Raw genomic sequence first — 24,452 nt, 5'->3', positions numbered from 1 at the left:
GGATGCTGGACAGGATCAGCCAAAAGATTTCATGATTAGGGAGTGAGGGGGCTTGATCTCTGTGGAGACCCTCCTTCACACCCTTTCATCCTGGCTTAGCCTGGGTGGGGGAGGACAGCTCACTGTTAGCATAGCTTTCCTGGTTTCCTGTGCTCTTTCCCCACAGTGCTGAAATGAAACCCAAACCTTTGAAAACACTTTGCAGATGGGAAATATATGAAAGCATCAAGTTTTTGTTTTCAGTTTCAGTCTCATTTTATTTCTTCACTCACTGGAAATGACCCCAGAGTTCAACATCATACTTCAGAAAACATCACAGTAATGCTTTTTGGCCTCAGCCAAATGGCATTTTTATGATGGAAAGGACTATTCTCAACCCCTTGAGACATCTCTAAGAAGACAGAATGATTTTGATAACCTGCCTCCCTGGACCTCCTATTCCCTTCCCCTCACAAGCTCCCCTCTTGTCCATAGGTCATTTAGCTAAGAAAGCACGTAGTCTAGGAAACCTTTTGGTGCTTAGGCTAGAACAGTGTTGAACACAAATGGAGCCATGAAGGCAAAGGGTCAGTTTTTCCATTGATGCAACTTCACTGACTTCAACTGAGCTTTGCATCAACTTCTGAGTTGCCTCCACAAGTCCACTTAAACTTTCTCTGCACTGCATTTTGCTGATCTTAGCTTTCCCTGGGCATTTTGGCTTAATATTTACCTTCTAGATGCTTCCAGCTTTTGCTAACATGAGGAGACTTTAATATGCCAAGCCAAAAAGCCGACATTGTTCTTGGGGAGAAATCAAAAATGCATGCTTGCAGAGCAGTCCCAGCTGGATTGAAGGTTTAAGCAACAACTTGTGCAGCACAGCTTCACTTTGGGAAGACTACCAAATACAACAATATGCAAATCAAATAATGTGCATGAACTTACAAGCTGAAGGTATGAGCAATGTCCTGGATCACAATGTCGATGCACATTGTGAGGTTAGTAAGTCACTGAGGGCTAGAACCAAAAAAGGAAAATGTAGGAACCCTCAGTACCACAATGTGATTTCGAAAAATGCTTGTTCAGCATCTGACCAGCCTGGAGGAACGCAGCTTCCCACAGCTGGTGACCATGCAGTTCCTGAGTTGCCTGAAAGCTCAGCTTTTGAGCATGACCAGATATGTCCCAGTTCTAAGAGGACTGTGGACTTGGCAGCTTGCTCTTGCCCAGGTGGGATCCACAAACTAAGCCTCCAGGGTGGGGACTTGGTATGATGTTCACCAAGGATGTCTATGATTAGCCCTGGGGTTTGTAAAAGGTAAAGACTTCTCATAGAAACTAGTCAGATAAGACACTGGGATGAACCCTTTGCCCTCTGTAGGGAGGTGGAGGGTATAGTGCCTATACAAGGAATTGGTGAGTGCTTTGACATGGTGCTTTGCCATGAACAGGAGAGGAAGACCATGCTTCTTCTTCTTCTTCCTCCCTTCTATCCAACAGCTGTGGTGGCTAACCCACATTGTTTGGGTAGGTTAGCTCCCATCACTGGGGTATCCTCCCCTCAGGAGGAGAGACCTGATCTCAGGCTACGCGGGTAGGTGTTGTAGCCACTGAACTGATGTTTGCCAAGGCCAGCGAGAGCCCCAGTGCCTTGCCATGCTCTGAATGAAAAGAAAGCAGCTGCACCTATGGTGTTTTGCAGAAAGCCCTGTCCTGCGTGTGCATGAGAGGAGTGGCCTTGGGTTAGGATCCACCTGGGCTTCAGCAGGACCCGTGAGTTCATGACAGAGGTCTTTCGGCACCAAACCCAGGGAGCTTTAGGGCACTCAGCCAGAGGGTCTGCAGAATTTCAGTGTTTCCAGGACGTGGTAACAGCTGAACAGAAGATTACAAGATCACAGCTTGGGACATAGGTACCCAATTTCCCCCTAAATCCCAAATCCGTTACTTAAATTCTCTGCTGGCGCTAGCCCATAGTGACAGCCTTCAGCTCCAGGAGGGTTTTGATATGATTTTTCCTTAAGAAGCACCGATTATACTTGGGCTCCTCTTCCCAGAAAGAGCCCAATGGCTTTTACAGCCCGTATATGCAGCAATCACTCCCCTTTTGAAATGCAGCCACCCCTGGGGTGGAGTGCAGCCACCACTTAACAGCACACAACAGGAAGCAAATAGCGCTGTATCTGATAGTAACTACCTGGGGAATGTAGGCAGGCAGAGCGAAGCTGAAATCTGGCCTGCGGCACCGAGGTTAGGAGTTTGTCTCTTGAGAAAGTTGCCGCCGATCTCTTAATGACTTCATGAAATTAGGGCACTGGGTTTACATCTCCTACCCCTAACTTACGGCACCGAGTTCAATATTGACGCAGATGGAAGAGCGCCATTGCGTGAATCACGTCCTGCCACCGACTAAGTTATAGGACTGTCCTCTGATTACTAAGCAGACCTGACCCTGTTGAGCTCTGGAGTGCTCCCCAGGTTGTAGCCGGAGGCAGTGTGGCTGCAGGAATGGAGAAGGAGTGTATAGAGATACAGATAAGCAGAAGGAAAGCATGCACTTGTAATGGAAATGAGGGGTTATTAAGGTGCCATATAAAAATGCAAGAGACTTAGCAAAGATAACAGGAAAGTGCAGTATATTTGTCAGGTCACCTCATTCCTCTCTGGGTGGTTCTGGTAGCAGGAGACAAGCAGCTCGTTATGACTTGAAGAGACCTTCTGGAAAGTCATCTGGCAAGAGAAGGTTAATGGAGACTAATACCTCATGGGGATGTTGACTTAAGAGCATTTTAACCACTTTGTTTTTAGTGCAGCACAAGGTCACCAAAGCTCTGGCTTCAGCTTGTCTAATGCCTGTCTGCTCCCGAGCTTCCCTTAAGGCCTAGAGTGCTGGATGGCTGGCATTCTGCAGTACCCAATTTTGTACTGTTTTGGAGGTGTTGTCTATCAGTGAAAAGGGTGTTGAGATTTAAAGAGGGCCTTCTGCAGTGCTTTATACATGCCCCCACAGAGAGCTGTCTCCAAGTCACTAGTCAGTTCTGGAAACGGGGTGTAGTTTCCTAAGCGCCTGGTCTGCAAAGCTGGGAGCATGAACATCCCATGCGGAGCACCTATCCACCCTGTTTCAGCAGCTGAGACATCTCAGGATGTGGAAAATCATGCCCGGGCAGTAGCAGAACAAGAATTCAGAGGCCAGAGGATGAGGTTTGAGTTCCTGTTTTTACAGAGATTTCTGATGTAATTTTGGGCAGTCTGTGCCTCTACTTCCTTATCCATATACCTGAAGACAATCCTGCTTATCTGCCCAGGAGTCTGCAATGCTAAATTCAGTGACGTCTTCATTCTGACTGTGGCTAGGTGTTGGAGCAGAACAATGGGTCATCAAGATGTGGAATAAGGAAGGCAAATGAATAACTGCACAAATATCTGGACTGTCTAACATGACACCTGGCCTCGTGGGTTCTGCTCCTCAGACAGTGACTTATTTGCCTTGAATCTTTCTCTCAATGACTAACCCCAGGTCAGGTAGATGTCCCAGATATGAGGGAGGAAGGACAATGGTGAGGCAGAAGGAAGAACATAATGGTATATTTTGGTCTTAAAAACCTACAGTCCTTTTCTTACCACCTTTGTGCCATAGTTCTGAGTGCTGCTCTCCCCACTGTTGGCCCCCAAAATCTTGCCTCTCTGCACAGTGGCCTGGTAGTTACAACAGGCTCCTGGGATGGGGCAATGCAACCCACTCTCAGATGCACTGGGAGCTGAAGTTCTAAGTCTTGCATCCTGGACCACAGCTCTAATCACTAAGCAATTTTTTAGAAAGGGGTCACTGCTGTTTCCACTGATCACATTTTAAAAGAAAGCAGCAAGACCTGTACAGTTTTAGAAAGAAAGAAAGCAGGGTGTCTTGCTTGAGGTGGTTCTGGGCTGTAAATCTTGCATGGAAAGAAGCAGACCTCAGCAGTGTGGAGAACACATAGCCAAGCAGCATAGATGGGCCTTGCTCTAATGGTTTCCCACTGGCCACAGAGCCAAACCTCTGATGCCAGCTACACTCCTAAACTGGTTGGAGCCTTTATGGGCAACCTTAATTTTCTTGGTTTTGGTGGAACTCAGACTCCTATATGATAGACTCTGGAGATTTCGACCACCAGTTTTAATTTAAAGACTTCACACATGGGAGAACCTGCCATGCCCCTTCAGTGGGTAATCATGGCTCTGCTAGCACTTTTCTTCTCCCCATGTGCTTTTTGGGGATTATTTCAGTTTATCACCATCCTTTTTAAAACATGGCCCTTGGAGTGAAACAGTGAGTTGGCCTCTTTGGGCTGGATGATGTATAAACACCACGAAAAAGAAAAGAATTGGCCCAGATTGTTTCTGGGGATATGTGATAGCGAAGGAAAGAGTGAGAAAACAACTCAGCACTGAATTCCCAGACCTTAGCCACTCCTCCCAGCCTTCATTAGCATCTTTATTCTGAATGAAGGATCCTACTCCTAGTCCTACAGTAGGAAAGATACTGCAGTGGGGTGACTGCAGACACCTATGCACCACATAGGCTCTGGATTGAAACAAACAGACAGATGCACAAAAAAATAAACAAATTCTAAGAGGCAAGAAACTGGAAGCAAAGCTGGGGGCAGGCTATTGCTTGTGGTTCTGGAGTAAGTGTATCTGGAGAAAGCATGGCTTCTCACACTGGAGACCTGTCCTAATGGCTCAGTTGCCTCCTTCCCTCGTGGGTAGGCTCACCCATAAACACCTCCATGATAAAAGCTAAACCAGAAGGGCTTGAATGAAAGGCCATGTTGCACCACTTTGGATGGAAAAAGAGGATGCCAGGAGGGGTTAATAGCAAATGCTCCTGACCATGGATGCAGGAGCTGAAGTGCTGATGGGTGTAAAAAAGTCAGTGCCACTTTCTTGTTTGTAACTGCACTGAAGACAAGGCTGAAGGAAGATCTCAGCTCTGGAGGACAGCTTTCAGAGGTACCTTGAGCCAGATCCTCACTGGGAGTTCAGTAGACTGTGACACCCTGGTGAGGTGGGGTTTCTTTAGGCCCACACTGACAGCCTTGGAGGTGCAGATAGTTTCTGAATGGCAGAAGTGAAATCCAGCAGGGCTGGTGAGACAGAGATCACAGGAGCTACAAAAACATACACAGAGATGGATATTGGCTTACACTAACATGAATGGGACCCTGACGACCCCCAAATTTGCTTGCAGGATAGACAAGTCCCACCTGCAGCAATGAAGCCTTGCTTGTCCCAGATATCAGGAGAAAGAGGATACTCCACACCCTCATCTTAGCTGGCCTCTCTGCTAAACCTGCCAACAAGCAGGTCCCTCAGAAGCAAGAACCAAGGGTTCAGGACATAGGAATGATGTCCTGACTTATGATGCTCTCATTAGGCCAATTCCCTCAGGAAAACCTGACAAAGAATGAAATTAGGGATCATATCTCAGAGTGCAGGACATATTTCTCCCCAGGGAAAGGAGGAGGGATGGGGGGAAAAAATGTTAAAGACTTTTTTATGATCACAAAGAAGCAAATCGTTTGCCAATCAGAACTACTAAATTTTGGCACAGCACCAGGAGAAGATGGAGAACAGCCCAGAATGCTGTAGCAGACAGGGAACCCTTTGGCACATGACGGCTGACAGATCCATCCATGCCGCAGAGACAGAGCCCAAGTGCTGGAGGGGAACAAGAGTCGTTCCCATCGTAAAAGAGGAGGAGGAGGAGGATCACAGAGGTGTCATGGCTGCTGCGAGCCTGACATTGCTCGTGGGGAAAATACTGGGAACGTTGGAAACAAAATATTGGCTCTCACAGCCTCGGAGGCAGGCGAGCTTCAGTTTTACCACATTCCTCTTGATTGTAGCAATAGAGGATCCCATCTCAGATAAACCAACTGAAAGGGTTTTACATAAGCTGGCTGGCTCAGCTTCAATCCTACTTTAGCTCCACTCCAAAGATGCCCCTGTTTCAAGCGTTCATACTTCCACCGACCCAGCCTTGCCAACCTGGATGCATTGCCCTCATGGAACAGCATCTCCTGTCCTGGCACTGAAGGATACTCTAAACCTCTGGGGAGCCGGTTTGGGGATCTCTGAGCAGGGCTCGCTGTTTGTTTTTAAAGATGCACCTTCCACTCATTAGGGAACTTGGAGGGGAGGGAGCTGTGGCCTTGAACGTGTTCAACACAAGAGCTATAGAAAGGAGGGGACAAGTCAGGCTTCCCGGTGGGAGGGTAGATCATTGCGCGAGCACATTCCCAAATTCAACAGCACGTGCTGTATTTATACTGACTATAAAATGCTTCCCAGAGTGAGGAAGAGAACCTGAGCTTGTTAAAAGCTTTCATTTCTTTACTTGGTGTCCTTCCAAGTCTAAACACAAGGTAACTGAGTGCCCTGGCTCCGATTTTCTGCTCAGTCACAGCAGCGTCACTCAGGAAGGTGGCTAGTGAAGGGTGAGATGGCTCGGGGGGGGGGGAGGGAGGTTAGGAAGGATTTGGGAAGTGGCAACAGCCACTAAGCAAAGACATGGCCAGCTCTGCAACTCTGCCTCAATTTCTCTCTCTGCAAAAACACACTAAATTCCCGTATCACAGAATGCTCACGGATTCATTCAAACGGCAATTGCTGTAGGCTTTTCAGGCTCATAATCCATCTATATCACTACTGGCTCACACCACACACCAGATCTGGCATATTGTCCATAAAGGACAGAGGGAAAAAGATCAATTTACCACCTATAGCCTGAGCTCTGAGTCTTCTTTCAGTCTACAACATTACAAAGGAGAGGGACAAAAGGGAGGACATTTCTCTTCACCCAATAGAGCACGGTGCCTTATTACCCCAGGAGTGATGCTCACTCTTTCTGAGTAGGGCCTTCCAGGACAATATCAGTACCTAAATCTGCCTGTGTGCTGTGATGTGTGGATAGGGCTACCTTCTCATCAGCACCTCCTCTGAGATGATAGCCACTGCAGGTCTTGGCAGTAGCTCCAGGAGTTTCCAGAGCACCTCTGCATTGCGCAGGGAATATGTGCCCAGAGCTATGTAAGCCCCCATCAATCTCCTCCATATTAGCAGGGCCTAAATGATTGCATGGGATCCTTTGAATGCAGAAAGAGCACTGAGTCTGTTCCCCTAAGATCCCTCTGTAAGACCGAAATCTCAGTGTAGCCTTACAGACTATGACTTGAATGGCTTGGAGCCATACATTCGTGAGACCCAAATACCTGCAGCCTTTGTCTGGCATGTACACTTGTCTCGGGTCCGTCCCTTCATTTTTAGCAGTGTTTCCCAAGTGAGTTTATAAGTTTGGGGAAGCCTGCTTTGCAAAACCCCAAGCTCTGGGGGCTGCAGGTAATGGAGACTTTCAGGTCTAACCGTGAAATGGGATAGTGGAGGCTCCAAGGAAGAGGCAGTGGGAGAAATGTAGCTCCCCCACACCAGGATTCAGCACATATACACTGCAGCAAGTGATGTCAGCTGGTAGCTCCCCCAAAACCCCATGCCTGGCTCTGTGTAATGCCACAGCCTCTGCCCTTCTTCACCAAGAGCCTTGCCAACTTCATGCCCAGCTGATTCTGTGCTCTTTCTCATCAAAATCCAGCTCCAGGGTTTGCTTGACTTTTTTATCCTTTTAAAAATCAGGCCCAAAAATGCAAAGACTTATGCAAATACAGAACATAATAACAAGAAGCTAACCACACTTTTGCATATCTTAAAGGAAAGGTTAGCTTTGGGTCCCATCTGTGTTTTGAATGAAGTTCTGATTGAGTTCTTGTTTTCTCTGAACCAACGTGCTAGTGTCAACACATCCCTGGGAAGATGAAAGACTGAAAAGACATTTGATCAGATTAGCTGTGATTCAGATCATCGGAGGGAAATTATTAAGTGGGCAATTCCTGCCAGGGAACATGAAGCCGATACAGATAAGAGGGAATGTTGGATTGAAGGAGGTCGGATTAACATGGTTTATAAAATCCCACAGGCCAAATTCCCCTAAAACATCTAAATGGTGGGTTTTTATTGCTGTTGTTGTTGGTGGTTGCTTATTGCTGTTGTTGCACGGAGCAGCCGCACTGCAAACTCCAGTACAGTTCTGGCTCTTCCAAGCATTTGTGGTCCCCGGAACAGGTAGAGCCAGATTGTCCGATGCTGGAGCAGCCTGGGAGTCTCATGCGCAGTGCTGGGAGCGGGGACCGGTGCACGCGGTTGCGCGGTGAGCCGGCAGGGCTCGGTGGGAGCAGGGTGGGCCGAGGGCTGGAATGCTCTTGCTAATTAGCTACTGTCAGAATAACCCCAGGTGATCATAGGTAACCAGACCCCCAAGATAGGCAAATCAGGAGGGACAGTCTCGTATCAGCAGCCCAAGTCTGATACCTGCAAAGCAAACATCCTTCTATCTCGCTCTCCATCGTCCTATCTCTCTGTCTATCTAATCATTACCACGTATGTCTCCTTACCTACCCTGCTTAATGCAAGCACATTTTATCTGTCTTTCTGCTGGTTTGGTCATGTGTAAAAAGCTCTCCGCCTGACCCCCCCCTCCATTAAGTGCCCTATTCTGAATATTGCATCTCTACTCTGAGTCCCGAAACGGCCGAGCTCTCTTAGCCCATCAGACTTCCCTGAATTATCCCGACCCCTGGTCTCCCCAATGGCCTGATGTCCCTGGAAGGCTTTAGACAAAAGGAAGCTGTGTGCCAATTGGAGGTTATTAGCCGAGATACAGCACGCTCATTGTGGCAGGCCCGGTTCCTTAATGAAAGGGGAAGGCGGAAAAGGAGCAGGGAAGGACCGGGGTGAAATTCTCCGGGGCGCGTTCCAGAGGCGATCAGGTTAAAGCATCATCGGGGTCCCTTCTGCCCGTTAAAAAAAAGGCACAGGAAAGAAAAAGGCAAGCGCCAAAGACCGCTATGCAAAACAGCCCTGCCGGTCAATAGGATAGGGGGAAGAAAAAAATAATTGTATTCTGTTATCAGAAGCAACATCGTCGAACAAAAGGATCGCCTTCGCCCACCTGAGAAAGGAATGTGAGGCTCCATTTCGCTGCTCTGATCGTATTTGACAGCCCCCCTCGAGACTGCCTGGTTGGTATGGCAAATCGTCCTTATTACCTGCTGGGGTGAATGAATCCCCCTTTGTGCTGGCACTGTCACGCTGCATTAGGTTGACAATGGCCCGAGATATTTTATATGAAATTTGCCCTCACTTGTGATTAGCCAGCACCAACTAAGTCATAGCAACCTAGAACTATGCATTGGCCGGGCCCCGTTGTCGGCCGAAAGGGAAATCCCTATTCAAATGGTTTAATAAAACAATCTAAAGGGCGTGTGAATCGTGAAAAGCATTTTCACTTTTCTCTTTAGCTTAATCTCATGGTCGCTGGGATATTGTGCTCTGAGCAGACCCCAGCAGGGTGTGGGCTAAGGTCCCCCATCAACTTCTTTTACAGCCTCCTTTTCTGCGAGTTAATGATATACCGGTGTGATTGCCTCCCGCAGCAAGAAGAAACACGCATTTGATGAAAAGGATGGACCTCCTAACACATCCTAAATGGCAACAATTTCTCATCCAAAGGTCACAGGTCATAACCTGGATTTTGAATCACCACCCAGATCTTTTTCAAAGCCCTGCTAAAGCTGTGGTATTCTGCAAGGCTGTTTTACACACACACATACACACACCGAAGTTATCTCCGGAGTTTCCCGCTCCGCTTGAGGCCTGAGTTTAGTGTTTGGAAACAATTGGATTTTCCCCTTGTTTTTGGGTACAATTTGCTGCCTTTCACATCCCCTCAGCCCTACACTCCCACCAGAACTGGGTTGCAACACCACGGAAAGCACAGAGGTTTGGTGGTACGGGGATGTGCGTCTCTCTACAAGGTGCCTCCTGAGCAGCCCAGAGGGGCATCCAGTGCTCAGCAGTAGCTTGGGTGCAAGGAAGACCCTGAGTCATCCAAAAACTGCCACGCTCCCACCCATGGAGACCATCTCCAGCAAAGCTAAAAAGGCCTCAAAACTTGCCCCATCCTGGCAGTGTGCAGGCATGGGAAAGCTCCCCTAATTTGGACCCCTGAAGTTGCAAGGTTTCCCGTGCATGGGCTCAGCTGCAGAGCTCTGGCTGTGGAGACGGGCAGGGGGAGGGGGAAGGTGAAGCGTAGGGTTCCCCTTTTGTATTTTTGCTTCTCTTTCGTGCCTCCCTGTGGAAGTGGAGGACGGCAGCGGCAGCAAGTGCGGGGTCTCCAAGAGGCTGGTTAAAAGCCGTGTGCTCTTCTTGACATTTACCTAAGCAGAGGAACGCTTCGAGTCTGCAAAATGAGGGTGGAAATCCCCAGGGAAACAAGCTCCCTAATGAACCTCCCACAGCCCAGTTTCCAAGCTGAGAGTTCAGATGCACACGGAAGCAAAACATGAAGTGGAAAACAGCACAGGAACTTTTTTTCCCTTCTTTTCTTTTCTATTCTCTGTTTTGCCCTGCCTATCCACCACAAAACCTTCCTGCGCTGGTTATATGTCAATATTCTTCCTGGATTTTTCCCACTGGAGCTCTACAAGAAAAGAGGGAATGCAAGAAGCACGCACAATGAAAGCAACCCAGACCCTCACGAGGGTCCCTTTTGGCTTTCAAAATCCACGTTTGCCTTCTGGAAGGGTGTTCACATGAGCGTTACAACTGTGGTATTTTTCCACTGCAATTCTCCATGTAATTGTAAGCTATCTGGGGCAAGGAGTGATTTTGTTATTATGTGCTTGTACAGTATTTAGCACAATGGGGCCCTGATCTCTGCTTGGGGCCTCACAGTCTACTGTAATACAAATAATTAACCATAATAGAGCTGGGCAAATATCTTAATAAAACCATGGAATCAATTTAAGGCAATTAAGCAATTTTTCTGCTTGCAAAAGTTTTTGCTTTACAGGCTCGATTTGGAAAAGGGAGTGTATTTTGGGTGCTGGTGGAATTGCAGGAGAACTGTTCACCCTCCTGGAGTAGGGTTTGGCTTTTTTTTTTTTTTTTTTTTTGTGGGTTTCAGTTTCACCCAGTTGAGGAGGCAGAAAAGTTCATGCAACTCCCAGAGCACAAAAGCCACTTTATAAATAGCCCTTGAGAGGAAGCATGGTTCGGAGGCTGTATCTGTGGTTCCTGAGGGATAAGGGGCTCAGTTCTGGGCAGGACTAAGCAGCTTTGGAGCAGCTCATCTGCCCTGCCGCTGCCTCAGTTGCCCACCTGTGAAACAGAGAGCAATCATGCTTTTCCTGCTGTCTGATCCCAAGTAGTCAAGGATGCAGCCAGCTGGTGAAGCAATGGGGACTGCAATCCTACTTAGACAGAGAGAAATGAGAAATCTGAACAGGACCGGACACAGACTGGATGATTTACAAGCAATTATATGTCAAGAGATAAGCTTTGGATGACAGATATTCTGATTACGGTTGAAGCTCTTGTATAATTTGCAAACGGAAAAGGGAGCTAAATGTATTGAGCACTTGTCTAACGCTATACTCAGCTGTGTCCTTGCCTATCATAAAACGAGTGCATGTGAGGACGTCACAGGATGGAGCATATCTTCTAGGTGTGGGCAACCTATCAAATCTATTAGCCGAACCAACCAAAAGAATAACTGCGAGACCTGCACTACACCACCTTTCTGGAGGAGATAGCTATGCCCCACCAGGGATATTTGGCTCCCTCATAGACACATTTGGGGGCCAAGCGGGTGCAGATACCAAGCTTTGCAGTGCGTAAATCTCACAATCAAGCCTTTGCAGAAACTCCTATGACCAACAGTCATGTTCTGAGAGACATTCCCTTAAATCTTTCAATGGTTAGGAAGACAAAATCGGAGTAGCAACACTAGCAACCAGAAAGAGTTAGCCTGTCATCCTGCTGAACTGAAAATGTGTCTTCTGTTTGATTTGGGAGTCTGAGTAAAAGCATGCCTGATTGATGCTTGGTGAGGAGACCACCTGGTGATCTGTTGCCCTAAGCATAAGGCAAAGAGCTTGAGCTCCTGGTGAATGTAAGACTGCAGAAACTCAATAAATGGAAACATTTCCTTCATCTTCATCTTCCAATTATAGAGAGGAGTTAAGTAGTAGTAGTAGTAGTAGTAATAATAATAATAATAATAATAATAATAATAATAAAGTACCTATAGTTGTGATTTAAAACACTGAAGCAAACTATTTTGGATCACAGATGTGGGATGAAATTACACTCAACATTTACCCAAATAATTGTTTTTATATTAGTACAGTACCAAAAACTTCCTCTTTTCTTCTGATCCCTAACAACCACTCCACTATTTATAAAACCCACCTGGTTTCTGCTTGTCTACCTTCTCCCCACTACTGTGGATACACTACTTGTTGCGGACAGCTGTCCACCTGTGTGCCTGTGCCTACACCACCAATGCGGGTGACACACAGGTCTCATCTGACGATGCAGACAAGTGCCACATATTCTTAGTGATGGGACAAGGAACCCTCTTTCAACCTGGATTAGGAGAATGGTCTGAGTTTTTGATGTCCACCAAGAAGCTCTCAGACATGGCATTTTCTGCTCTTCACTGAGCCACTGAGATTTATGAACCAGTGACCCCCAAAACAACTTCAAAATTGTGGACTGATGCCAGGACTGTCAAGCCCCAATCCCCTACTATATGACCCCTTCCACAGTCAGAGCTAGAGCGCAGCTGTTGCAGCATGAGATAGCTACTTGACCTGAAAACAGAATTGCTGTAGAAGCAAAGGATACCAAACGCCTCCAGACAACTCTTTCTCAACCAGTCATCATTTGTATTCATAAAACGAGCCAGTTTCATTAATCTTATTCTTACCGTATTTTGCCCAGGATTCTTAAGTTTGCATAACGCCCACCTACTTAATTACAGAGATGCAATTTTCTTGCCCAGCCCCGTGTCATGCACTTGTCAGCGCTCACGGCTAGAGGAGTCATATGTGTGCAGACTATGGAGGCTCTTTCCTAGGAGACGATCTCTCCCACTCTGAACTACACATGGGTTTCATCCTCCAAGGCAAGGAAAATGATGGACACCCAGAATGTGAATAACTTCCAGGTGGTGATTAAAGCTCCTCTGAAGGGAGATGGGGGTAGTGAACCAGTGGAAGAAGAGGCAGGTGCTGTGGGTTTTGTTTCATAGGAGAAATGCAGAATTCCCATTCTATCTCTGTCTCTGTGTTCATCTACATTAACCTGTCATAAGCCAAATGATAACATTTGCTTTGATGAAGCTTTCCGTTCCTCACGCTGTACACCATCAGGGTATTTTTTCGCTCCTTCTGCTTGGTTTTGTGAAGCTGTTCCAGAACTTCACCTCTCCAATAGCAAGAAACCTTAAACCTGCCAGCCTGCACTGCTCATTCTTGCCGTTTTTAATTCACTAAATGCCTTCTTGCTCTTATGTCAGTCCTGCCTTTGTATTTGACAACTGGACACAATCTTATGCTTGACTTTGCACCCTAAATGCTGGTGCAGTTCTGCTTCAGGTTGTTAAACAACATCCACACCCCATGGCTATGGGTGTGTGCTCTCCAGTTTTGGTGGGAACGACTCATGACTCCTTATCCAACATATTAACTTGGGGTGGAGGGGAAGGGTGATGACCTGTTCTGCATACACTGCCGTCGGTGACTTTAGTGGGAGTGGAAAGCATTCACCAAACTGCTAGAGGAACCAAGTACCTTCAGGGTTTACTAACAGTGCACATCGCTTTCATCCCTGCCTGTCTTACAGCAACAAAATCAAAGCCATGCATTCGGCGATCTCCTGGGATGGGAGCTGCTAAAGATTCCTCTCTTGCTATTAAATGTAAGCTCCCATGGTGGCAACACTGCTGCTGCCCTGTGTAATGAGTGGGGATAGATGATACCCAAAATGCAAAAAAAAAAAAAAAAAAAGAACAACCAACAACAAAGGAAATATCTTTGAAAATCAGTTTCTGAATAAACCACATAAAGTAAAAAATGTATTTTGGCCATCAGCAGAACAACATTGGGCCTGACTCCCTTCTTGGCCTGGTGTAAATCAGAAAAACCCTTTATCTGATTCAGTGGAAATGGCAGAATAATTAAACCGTCATTATTAGGGATGCATCTAGGTATAGGCATAATTTTTTCACAAAAAAAGCTTATTTTTTCTACTGAGACACCTTGCTTCTTGTTACGTTGTATGAAACTGATGTCTAGACTGCCCCACTGAAGTCAGCACTTTGCTCTGAGAGGGAGACGCTGCACTAACCCACACACAGGCTCAGCCCTCGCTCCAGAAAAACTTCAAATTACAAAAATCAGACATGGACCTTGCACCCCTCTGCCCAAAGGCAGAATCCACTCTGCCTAAACTATCCCTGACAGATGTTTGTCTAACCTGTTCTTAAAAACCTCCCAGGTTGGTGCTTCCACCCCTTCCCCAGGCAATCTACTCTCATGCTTCACTACCCTTACCGTTAGACCGTTTTTCCTAAGGTCTAACCAAAAAGCCCCCAGCTGCAATTTTAGGCTACGGCTTCTTGCTCTGTCTCCGGTGGACACAGAGAAGAACTTGTCCAATTAACCTGAGCAGAGCAAAGAAGGAGGAGGAAACGAAAACAAGCTAGGAGAACGAAGTATCATCGTGAAGTTGCCCAGCAGCTCAGTGGCAGAGTTGAGAATTGAGCTCAGATCACTTGACTCTGTCTCTTGTGCCTGAGTCACTGCATAAATAAGGGATCCCTTACCTTATTAATACCACTGGGTACCCCTCCTTTCTCCTGGCCTTTTCCTATGCTCTTTCTTCTCGCTGGTTTCCATCTCTCATGTTAATTTCCTTTGCCTTTCAGCCTCTCACATGTGCCAGCGGAGGGAGCGGGTGTTGTAACATACGCAGTCCTAGACTGATTCATCCTTCTGCTTATACATGACTAACACTCATGCTATTTGTCTAAGTATTTCGATTGATGTACATTTAATATGTAAAAATTTAATTAAAGTGTTATTCATAAAAAAATATCTGGGCCAATTTAATATATTTTTTTTAAATACCCAAAGGGAATATTCCAATTAGGGACTAAATGCCAGAAAACACTGTCGGATTTCCTCCCTTCCCCCCATCTCTAATCAAAGCAGCAGGTTTTGATATTATAAAGAAAAAGCCACCAAAACCACAACAATATTTAGAGGCATTTGCTCTGCAGGTGCAGAGATCAATCCTGAGAGAAGCTGAGAACTTCCAGCTCTCAGTGGAAACCAGTGGAAGTTACTCCACATCTCCAAGAAGAAGTCAGCTATGTACCTAGAGCCAGCTCCTCTCCTAGTGGACCTGTGCTAATGCTCTGATTGGAGAATTTGCTGAAACTTTCTAATCAGCTTGGTCCTGCAATCTTTAATTATGCAAATGGCTCACTTCAGTGCAGTTCCAGACTTGCCAGCAAAAGACTTGCAGGACTAGGTATGGAAACAGTGGGAGTTGTGCTGGCAGAATGAAGTTTCTGATGGTTATGGGCCTGAAAATGCATCCCCCTAAATGGATGTTTGTTCAAAGTTAGCTGGGAGGAGTAAAAAGTCTGGGATTTGCAAATTGCAGGGCACAACGAGTTTCTATAGTGGACAGTCTGATTCAGAAGCTTAACAGATGCATTAGTATTTCCTGCTTCCTGATGGGTAGTGACTACCAAAATAAAGGAGGCACATGGAAATAGTGGTCAAAAAAGCACAGCAAATGTTATCTGGACTTTGTTTCTGCTAAGAGGACCAACTTGGGTTGGGTCTTGGGAAAAGGCTGAGATCAAATCATCCAGTCTTTAGTTTGGCATCATCCAGATCTGATTCATAACCTAGGTCAGAAAGTCTGGTCTCCAGCAATTTCAAGTAGCTGTGTAATAGTGGTTTAGTTCAAAAGTCTGCCCAGAGCAACTCCCCACCACAAGGCAGGGTGTGTTTTGCGTAGTGGGTAGTATAAGAGCAAGGACACAGAAGTGTTGTGTGACTCAGAAGAGGATGCCACACCAGTTAGTGCTGATGGTGGCTTCCCTACCCCTTTCTAGTCCCCTGCTGTGCACCACGAAAACACCTCCCAGTGCTCCTCCAAAAATGTAAGACTTCCAGTGTGGAGCAGCAAAGCCTCAAGAACAGCAATGACTGAAATGTTCAGTCACCCACATCCCAAGCAAACAGCTTCACCCTGAGCCTTCAGCTGCTCTGGGGATGGCATCTGTCCACAGGGCCTTCTCATGAAAGTCTTGGAAGGTCTCCTTACCATTCCAGTGCAGGCCCCAACCAGTTGCAGAAATCTCAGAATTTTCCTCAAACTGGAAACCTATTTTCTAGTCACACCAAGGAAGTCATAGCTGCCATGGAGAAAACAAGGCCAATGGAAATGTTGTGTATCACCGCATTTAAGGAGGGGCCCCAAACTCCCTAGCTGGAGGCTGTTGATGACTCATGAGATTCGTTCTTTGGGGAGATCCTCAAGCCCATTTAGCCCATGTCTTCATTTTAGGTGTTTTTATCAACTCATTGAAAAGACTTGGTCATTTATGTCTTCAGGGAGAGATAGTGGGGTACCTGAAGAATGTGCTGGTACGTGATTTACCTCCATAGAGGAACAGCTCGGCACTTCACACGTACAAGCTGTTATATATGCTAACAGCTAACACAGGCCTCATCTTGAAGTCTTAAGGGGGGATTACAGCAGATGAGTCCTTATTTGCTTTTCCAGAATAGCAATAGGGATAAATCTGGCTGCTCCTTTGCAGGGTGTTAAAGGGGGATTTCCTGGTGGGTGGGTCTCCTCGATGGGGTATTATTGTATTGATAGTGGGGCAGGAAGGAATGGATTAAGCAACAGGCAAGGGAATATGGTGTCTTTGCATTTGCTCACAATGGATATGAGCTGGGGAGGGTGGCAAGCTGTCAGTGGGCTATATGAAATCAGGCTTGATTCCTGGCTTATGACTGACCACACTGTAGCTCCTGAGCTGAGCATTACTCTTCAGAAAATCAGGCATGGCTTCCACGCTAGGTCTGTCACCTGTGACCAGGGCTTAGTTGTTGTGGAGGCTGCTGGACCTCCTGATGTGAGCATAAGTCAGCCAGTTGGTGCTGTCACCCAGCACACCCTACCTTATCCTATCCTGCAGTGGAGCAAGGCAATGACAGAAAGAATCGTCATCCCCTGCCTGTAAAACACTCTTGGGTCTCCCCTTCCTCTCGGCTTTCTTGAGTGTGTGCTATTTTTATTGTATGTTTCTCAACTGTGGTGAAGATTTTGGTATGCTTTTCTTCTAGTCTGTGTTTTTGGCCTCCTAGTCTGGATGGGCCTAGGCATTATAGGCATCATCAACATTGGTGCTAATTGGGTGACTGGAGGAAGTTTTACCGGAGAGGTTAGGAACCAAGTGGAGCTGTGACTGGGATTCCACTTCGCCATGGAGATGTGGTCTCCTCCAGAGAGGAGAGCATTTGTCAAGAAAACATGGCTATTCTTCAAATTTCAGGGCTTGCATCTACCCTTGTTTTAATGAAAACTGCAGCATGTCAGTTTTTGAAGGCCCAAGTCCTGTTTAATAAATGCATTTGATATAAGAAAAATGAAGGGCCCATCATCTGTGGATTCTCAGTGTCAGAGAAGTTGCTTAGAGACCAAGCATTGAAATGAAGAGCTCCTGGACAGTAAACCCTACACATAGAAGACACATTCTTCACCTAGGCTGGTTAATCTCAGTCAGCTAAATTGGGTTAAAACAGCATTTAAGGCAAGGCAGTTTGCGTATTAGCTTGGATGAGTAGTTTAAGTTCAAGTCAGTAAGGCAGGAGTGGCTCCCCAGTGGCTCCTGAATCACATTGGCTTGCCAGAGTTTTTGTACAGTTCTTCACCCCTGTGTGGTTAGCAGCAGGGCTGTGTTACATGGGGGCTAGAAAGCCCAGTATCGCTATTACTCTGAGATGTAGCGTGCTTGCCTGGGCCGGTCCTGCGTAGCAACAGGGTATGGTGGCTCCCTGGAGGTCACCCCGTGGCTCCCTCCACAATCATCCGAGGTACTGTGGTACACTGATACCCCTGGATTCTCTGATATGTGTCATATGCAGCTTGTAGAGTCAAGAAGATCAGCGATCTTGCGTGGGGCTGTACTAGGCTGCCTGACCCCAAACAGGCTCAATTTTAGCTCTTCTGCCATTTTAAGTCAGGTTGCCTCATTCAGTTGCCCAATCTGAATTAAGGACACCCTTCTCTTGGCAGTGTAGATGGAACCAAACAAAAGTCGTCATCAGACATCAGCAGGTGCAACCATAATGAGAAAATGTGCAGGTATTGATTAACAAGCTAGAAGACAGCCACACTGCATCTCAAAAATCAGAAGACCCCACCCTAGCAAGACAAGCCTAATACACTTTCAGCTATTGGTCAAACAAGTTAGTGGTCAGCCTCATAAAATAAGCAAATGTACATCATTAATAGTTCCAAGTGCTTGAGCAGTGACCTCATTGAATTGCAACACTGATGACTGCAGACTCTTTTCCAGTGGAGCTGTAATGCTGATACGTATATTTTTAAATTGCATCTTTACTCCTTTGCAGACTTTGAGTCAATATTTTTTAGTAGCCAGCACTGGCATATGAGGCTTGTGCCAGAGCTATAATGGAATGATGACCATGGCAGTTAGAGCAGAGTATTATCCATTTCTAAAATATCTATTTGGAAAGTCAGGTTAAACATAGAGATATGTTTGGATTCCTTATTTAACTATTCCCTCTCTGTGCTTTGGAAAACACTAGCCCTATGTTAGGTTGATTTAAAGATTTCAGGGAAGTCCACAATAGCCTTAACATGAATAATTAAGAAATGTATTAATGACTGATGGGACAGGAATTTTCTGAAGGTTAACAGCTGGCTTGGGTTAGAGGTGGGAGATTTAGGGACAGTTTGTAGCTCTTTCATTTGATTATTAGTTCCTGATACCTTAGGACAAACTTTGGAAACGTGGAACTGAAAACCAAAATGGTGCCTTTCTGTTGACTGGGAAGTTCAATAGCTACAGCATCCATTTGTCCTCTTCTGAACCAAAGCAAGAAGGTGGGATCACACTGTGTTGCTCAATGGATGTATGAGGTATTTTACTATAAGACATCTGTAGCCTCTTCGACTCTTTTCTGGTCAATGTCGTCAGTGTCATTGGATCAATGACATCATATAGGGATATGTTTGGATCAGGGATGTTATTGAAGAAGACATACGGAGAATTTTGCAAAACCCGTTATTTGCCAGTGTCTTGCCTTCAGGAGCTCACCAAGTCGTCTCTGATCTGTTCAGACACAAGTGATGTGCACTGTCACTTCTGATTGAGAAGTCACAATGCTCAGGAGAGCTAAACATAGACAGTACGCTTCATTTCAGATGCTGGACACAAATGCTACTTGTATTACAAAACTTGCTAGAGCCCTGCTGTGCTGGACGCTCGCTGAATGTCCAACAGAGACTGTCCATGCTCCACAGAGCTCCCATCTATTGCTCTCTAGGTATATTTACATATTCAACCTCAGCTGCCTCAGAAGCTACATCAAAGTGCAGTTAAGAAAGCTGGTAGAAAAGGCTGTACGAACACAAACACCTTTCCTCCACCAAAAGTCAATGCCACTAGAATACTTTGCCATCTTTTTTTTCTTCTCTAAAAAGAGAAGTGCAGTTTCCTGTTGGAGTCTTTTCATGATGGGACTCAATGTTTTATCATGGGGGAGAATGAGTCATGGATTTGGGGCTTATCTGTCACAGCTCTCGTTTTACAGAGCTGTAAGGCTGCTTTATTAATTTAGGGGATCCTCATGAGAAGATTTCTGATACTTCATCCTCAGCAAATCCAGATTTAGCCAGCTTGTCAGGATGAAGGAGTCATTTGGAGAGTGCCTGAAGCCAAGGCTAGTAAAGAGGTCCAGAAAATCAAATTTCTATATTATGGGAAATTCTGTGGGTTTTTTTTTTTTTTGAGAGTTGAAAATCAGACAGAAAATATGAGATTCTGAACTTCACCATGTTATAAAAGACTGAATATATATATATTTTAGGCTCTTGAAGCATTTTATCTTGTTAATGTTGAAATTTTATTTTTTACAGGATAAAAATTCTATTTCAATAATATCAAAACAGTTCAATATTCTATAAAATATTAAAGCTGCAGCAGTGTGCTTCTTCAACAGTTTAATGGCTTGCTATTTTGAAATAAGATCACATTCCAAATGAAAAGAAGTAAAATGGCTTTGAAGAGAATCTCTTTTCATGAATTCAGATGAAACTCTTTGAAACATACAAAACAAGACAAGAAAATGAAAGCATTTTTTAAACCATGTCTTGCACATTTTTGCCTTGAAATTGAGGGGTTCTGCAAAACATCCCCAATTTGATGCAACTGCTTTTTCTGATGGAAAATTGGCCTGGAAAATAAATAAATAAATGCATTTTTGACAAGATATAATATCTCCTAGGCTGGATCCTGCGTGCCTAGCCTAAGGGGTCTCCAACTTTTTTATGGCTCCGGGTGAACAGAAACATCTTCTTGTGCCCTCCCCACCCATTCACACTCCCACAACATCCCTGTGGCAACAGCTTCCCTGGGAAAGTAGCATGATTAGGAAAGGATAAACCATAATTATTAGCTATCATTTAATGTGATTTAGCACCTGGAAGTAAAGGAGAGGAAACTATGCCAGATGCTTAGTCAACAAACTGCAGCCTACCAGGAAGTGTTCCATGAAGCAGTACCGCCTTGTCGATCAAACTTGAGGGCAACAGTCATAAATAGGCCAATAAAACTACTTAAATTGTGTTCCAAGGGCTGCAGGGCCCTACATATGACCTACTTTGGTATCACGGTCTTTGAAGTATCCAGTCATCTCTTTGGTGCACTCCGTGGGAAATGGAGATACAGAAGAAAGAGGATTTGGCCCTCTGTCTTCACCAATGCCAGCAGTAAAGCCAGAACCAGAACTACTGCCTTGCCCCCTGCCACTGGCCTAGGCTGGGTTTGGAGGATCCAGTCAAATAACAAGTATGCTTTCTGTTTTTCTTTTCCAGGAAAGGTGAGATGAGTTGAGATGAAATAAAAAGTGAAAGACCCTCTCCATTCCTCCACGCATAATCTATACCTACTGCTGATTGTTCACCTCAAGCCCTGTGGACAGCTCCGTGTTTCCCAAGGGGCTGGTGGGCACTCTGACTTTCTGTCTGTACTTTACTTTCAGACTTTAGGATCATCTACAGCCAAAGCTCCAGAGCCTCTTTGAGGTTCACCACGCCTTATCCTATTTCCTAAAAGAGCATGACTGTGAAAGCCCCCCCAAAAAAACAAAACAAAGCCACCACATTCTCCTTCGAGTCCTTCCCTAAAGCATATCCATGCTGTGATGTGTTTATAACTCCTATGGTGCCTTAATTTGAGGCCAATTCCTTTAGCCACCCTCTGTAGTCAGTGAAGTCAGACAGGCACCTCCAGAAGTTTGCTCAGACCTCAGATGAGGTGAGACACATTCCAGAGGAGCTCCTTATAAAGTCATCTATGAATAGAAGTACAGCATCTAGGCTCTGAGTTTAAAACCCTTAACAAAACGCCCATAGTGCAGGGCGATAAATGCAAGAGTGCTTTGTGATGGGGCCGTCTTTTCCTTCTGTGCACTTGTACAGCAACTAGCATCGACCCTGATAGGAACCTGCGGGGAGCTGCTCCCGTTCTCACGAGCCAGTGCATTGCTGTGCCTGGCAATACAACAGCAAGAGCAAACCTGGGCGAGGCAGTCCCCTGCGAACTGAAAAGCCAGAGGAGAGCAGAAGTTCCCTCTTATGGTGACCTGCTGCTGGCTACACTCTCCAGATGTGTCTCAATGACCAAAGGAAACGTGTTGAAGTTGAGCAGGAGAGGGTGAACCATACACCTCCCTGCTTAATGTCTTGGGGCCCGTTTCACACGGTCTTCAGCTACCTCGGCTTCACCCATCTCTTGCTATTTGTCAAACAAACGTCTCTTCTCTTCAGCATCTCTGCCTGCTCTGGCTTGGTGGAAGCTCTTGCCTATTTCTGCTGGGTGCTCCCTCCCGCAGGTCACTGATTCTGTGACTTTGGCTCTCACAAGACTTTGGAGCCCCCCAAAATCTGCTTTCCTCTTCCAGTCTTGCTCTGTCTTCACTGATCACAATCTTCTGCCATCTGTTTGTGCAGCACCCAGTGTAACATGGCCCTAGTCACTCATATGAGTACATCAGGCATATGCACGATAGAAACCCAAACACAAAGCCATAACAATCCTTTTTAACCATTCCCCTTCTCTGATTGTTGGCCTCCAATTGCTAATCCTATGGATCTTCCTAGATGACGAGGGAGTCTTTCCTTTGAAGGATGTGCTCCCAGAAAGACGGGGCTGAGGGAGCATGGAACGAGAGAAGTTAACCTTCGTCTGCAGCACACCTTTGCAGGGAGGCACCCTCTGTCTCAGTGCCTTGGCTGTCTCTTCTCTGCAGCCCCTCGTACTAGCTGCTTGCCCTGTCCTGGTTTTTGCCAAGGAGGGAGACAGGCTGTGGGTATAACCACTGTGCTCCAGGAAACCCCATCAGGCAAGCGCCACATCCATTCCTCCGCCACACAGGCCAATGGGGCAGAAAAACCTATGCAGGGAAGTCTTAACTGCTCTTGTTTTTTTCCTTTTCTCTTGCAGCCCTTTCTGGCCTTAAAATCCCTGCGTCTATTCACCACTGCCAGCTCACAACACATCTCACAGGCAAGAAAAGCCAGACGCATGGATTCAGATCCCTGGGCATCTTTGCAGAAGGCTTTTGTTGTTTGGTGCATACGAGTGTGGGCAGATGCAGGACTAGCTCCTCAGCTGGTGGAAAACACCCTCATGGACAACAACCGTTTTCACCCTGGCTCGGGATCCAGCCCGCCGTGCTGGCGGTTCTAGCGGCGCTTAGCAGTGCGATCCGCCGCGTCCCCTTCCCCCAGTGCCCGCTGCGGTCGCCGCTGCAGAGGGACACAACCAGGCCTCCTCCGTCCCCTCTCCCCTCCCTGGCTCGCGTCCATGCGTGTGTGTTTGTGCAGCCTGTTGTGTGCAGAGGGCCCATTCGGGGCCGGGATTCTCCCGGGACAAAGGGATGCTAATCAGCTCCCTCTACTGTTCCCTTTTGTCTAGGACTAGCTCCCACGCTTGGACTTGGCACTCTGGGATGCGGCAGAGGGAGCTCCTTGTTGCAACCAGCCTTAGCCCAGTTGGGGAATGTAATATACCCAGCAGGGAAAGGAGAGGGGGGGAGGAAATAAATCTATAACCCTGCGCAGCTCGCTGCCTGCCAGCCCATCGCCTTGTGCAGGCCGCCCGAGGCAGAAGTTTCCAGTGCCTCCCACCGCCGGGAGGGACGCCACCGGTTTTCTAGCCATGGGCTGTCTTGTTCCCTCTCCCCTGCTTGATCCCCCATCTAATGTTTCAGTTGCCAGAAAAATCTCCATGTCAGGGCTGGCAGCTGAGGGTTGATGGAGCGGAAGGCAGAGGAAACACAGAGAGCAAACAGGATCGACTCATGGCTTGGCTGCTGTTTTTCCTTTTTGCCATCACTGCTTTCCCAGATTTATAGCCTGCGTCTGGGGGTTGGTTACAGAAAGAGCTGTTTACAGGGGCTATCTCATCTCCAGGGGACTCTGCAGATGCACAAGAGCCAGGTCTTCGTCCTGAGATCACTTTGCAGGTTGACAGGTGATAAGGCCAAGACTTGCTAAGAAATACAGCCCTGTCCTTGCCCACCAAGCACAGGCCAAAGGCAGCTTTCTGTCAACACACCTAGTCATTTGGGTGGGAGAGTCAAATGCAGCCAGATGTGATGCTAACCATAGCCTTCTGAGAGCTGCTGGGCAGCCTGTCCTATCATCCTACCCCAGAAGGCTGCCTGACACTTGTCCTCGAGCACCACTGAAGTCACAAGAGACCAAACTGATCTCTTTTGATAGTCACCTGGCCCTTGTGCAGCCCTTGCAGTAAAAGAAGGGAGCTCCTCTGCCATCGTGCTGGTTTCCCTCTCCCAGAGGCTGAAGGACCAACACATCATCAAGTTTCCTCAGCATCTTCTGTTTTCTGCTGTTGCAACTTTGCTCTTGCCAAGGCTCAGAGGCAGCTGCTAATCTCCTAGTACTGATGTGGGCTAAAACCAGAGATGTGGCTGCACCTCATATAGCCCCCTACAAACTGTGTTTCTTCTCCACTGCTGCTGCCTGTACTGAGCTAGCTAGGGAAAAGTCAGTTCAGAAGTGCTGCAACCGTGAATATGGGCTGTCCTGAATCTGTGGGCTGGAACATGGACCCAGGCAGTGCGGTAATAGACTTGCACTTTTTATTGTCTCATCTCCTGGAGTAATCCTCAGCTCCAAACTCAATTTACACTGATACTAAACACAACTGATGCTTCTGTTTTGAGCCA

General features: G+C 46.6%; 1 protein-coding gene across 1 annotated transcript in view; it reads right to left on the bottom strand.

Annotated features, from left to right (window-relative positions):
* The window catches only part of WNT3A (Wnt family member 3A), a 94,401-nt gene that overhangs the window by 12,927 nt on the left and 57,022 nt on the right, over positions 1 to 24,452 (bottom strand). The gene's annotated exons all lie outside the window — the stretch shown is intronic.

Source organism: Dromaius novaehollandiae, chromosome 2 (genome assembly GCF_036370855.1).
Source record: "Dromaius novaehollandiae isolate bDroNov1 chromosome 2, bDroNov1.hap1, whole genome shotgun sequence".
Taxonomy (NCBI): domain Eukaryota; kingdom Metazoa; phylum Chordata; class Aves; order Casuariiformes; family Dromaiidae; genus Dromaius; species Dromaius novaehollandiae.
This window is presented reverse-complemented; position numbering and strand designations above follow the sequence as displayed.